Raw genomic sequence first — 2785 nt, forward strand, 5'->3', positions numbered from 1 at the left:
ATTCATATTATCTTTTTAAAGAAAAAACGGTATATTTAAACGACTGTTCAATTAACTGATTGTTTTCGTCATTGACTGGCATAAACCATTGTGAATTGTTGTGAACCAGGGAGGACTGGTTGTCCACTTTATCTTAGTCTACAATTTATCATCAACACACACGATCACGGGTGATTAAATTGATGGCCTTAGAATTTCACGGAGAAAATGATATTGCTAAGAGGTTCGAGTAAAACCTGCGACCTGTGAAATCAATTAAGTCAGAAGCGTGGCAGCTCTACCTTGATAATGTTAAATGATGAATACGTTACTTTTTAAATCAACTGCTATTGTAAATGTTAACCATTGGATACCGGATACTATGTATCAATAAGATAACAATTTTTTCAGAATCTAAAGCTTCCCGACTCTGCCTCATTTGACGTTGAGATTTCGCAAACTAGGAAATAACATTTGTCGATTAGTCTGCGGTTTTCACTGGTGTTAGAGCGCATACATCAGTCGATGACAACAATCACATTCATACGAAACACAATGCGTCATATTCATAATATCAATAAAGGAAAAATATTGGGTTAGATATGATAATAAATTTTGACGAATAACAATCACATTTAAAAATTAGTTTGGCATACTTCTCTCTACTTAGTCTAAATAGTACTAACTCAATTGATTCATCCAACGTAAATATAGAAATGATATAGGATTTTGATTGAACAACTATGATGTAAGTGGAGAATATATTCTTGAAATCTAACGCATTTCACCTTGATACCAGACACTGCTCAAACCACTCATCATTGTTTTCGTAAACTTTCACAAAATATTTGTTTCATATCAGTTTTCTCACTTTGCAAACAACAGTGACCAGAATTTATTTCATAGTGATAGCACTTTCACTGACTGGTATATAATGTTAGCTATTTAGAAAGTTTTGATTGGAATACAGTGCACATCTGGACTCACCTTTAGTCATCAAAGAAAATATTCTGACGGTTACAATATTTTTTCTCTCGGAAATACGCATGGAAGTTTTTCATTTTGAAAAACATAGGATAACTTAACCGTATAAATAATGCAAAATTTGTTGGACTGAATGATATTCCTAGTGTTTATCAAGCCAGTGAAACAATAGACAACAAGCTTCTGAATTAAAAGTTATATGGTGTTAAGTTGGATAATAACAGAAAAATGATGCTTAGATATTCTCCTTAGTAGAGCGATTCAATATCTGAGTGATTAGGATATATTTCCTCCAAAAACCACTTGCTAAAGCTCATGAGAGGTTTTAACTCACCAACAGTGAAGCTTATTAGCACAGTGCGATAACGCACCAACTGTAGTTGGTATTAAACGTCTACTTACTCCAGTTACCCCTCGTGGAGGAGCATAGGCAGCCCACAATCATTCTCCATCCAACCCTGTCCAGGACAATCCTTTCCAGTTATTTCTAGTTGTTATTCATCCTTTTCATATTTGCTTCTATTTCCCGGTGTAATGTGTTCTTTGGCCTTCCTCTTCTCAGTTTCCCTTCAGGATTCCAAGTTAGCGCTTGCTTCGCGATACAGTTTGGTGATTTCCTCAATGTATGTCCTATCCACTTCCGGTGTGTTTTCCTAATTTCCTCTTCAGCTGGAAGCTGGTTTGTTCTCTCCCATAGTGAGCTGTTGCTGATGGTATCCAGTCAACGGACATTGAGCAACTTGCGTAGACAATTGTTCATAAGTATTTGTACTTTTGTGATGATGATGGTTGTAGTAGTTCTCCAATTTTCAGCTCCGTTTAGTAGGACTGAGTAATAATGCCAGGATGTTTGCGTTGCGTTTCTCCCTATCTAAATGTAAATTGTTACTCCAGGACTGGCCTGGCCTGCATCAACACCTGAACTAAGGATAGGGAGTGAAGTAGTCGAACGCGTCGACAATTTCACTTATCTTGGAAGTCTGATCAGACCTAATGGGTTGATGTCTGACGAAATCTCTGCACGGATTCAAAAAGCTCGATTAGATTTTGCCAACTTACGTCACCTATGGCGAAGACGAGATATCCGTCTATCAATTAAGGGACGAGTATACTGTGCAGCAGTTCGCTCTGTTCTACTTTACAGCTGTGGAACGTGGCCATTAAGAGTAGAAGATGCTGTCAAGTTACTAGTATTTGACCACAGATGCCTTAGAAATATTGCTCTCATCTACTGGGATCACCGGGTAAGTAATAGTGAGGTTAGACGCAGGGTATTAGGAAATGATGGTAAATCAGTTGATGAGTTTGTGAATCTTCATCGACTGAGATGGTTGGGCCATGTGTTATGTATGCCTGGACACCGATTGCCACGACGCGCACTGCTGACTAGTTTGGGGATGGTTGGAAGAGAGTTAGGGGCGGCCAAACCAAAACATGACATCAGTGCTTGAAGTCACTAGCTTCTGGTCTGAGCCATGTTGGCGGATGCAGACTACCTGGTTGGGGTCCGCATGACTATCGTAACCAATGGTTGGAGACTCTGTGTGACATGGCTCAGAATCGACCACAATGGCGTTGGTGTATACACTCTTTATCTTCCCTTAAACCTTAAGATTAAAATTGCTTCATAACTTTCTTCCTTCTTATACTACATCCTTATATACAACCTATCTTTTATATACTACCACCACTAAATTAACTACTTCTATGAATTTGGTGTTTATCTTGTTATGCTAACGAGGTATGGCAACTTGGACCGATGCATAAATATGCCTGGTCCTACATTGTAGCTGACTGACTGACTGACACTCTTTATCTCTAC

Source organism: Schistosoma mansoni, assembly GCF_000237925.1.
Source record: "Schistosoma mansoni, WGS project CABG00000000 data, supercontig 0221, strain Puerto Rico, whole genome shotgun sequence".
Taxonomy (NCBI): Eukaryota; Metazoa; Platyhelminthes; class Trematoda; order Strigeidida; family Schistosomatidae; genus Schistosoma; species Schistosoma mansoni.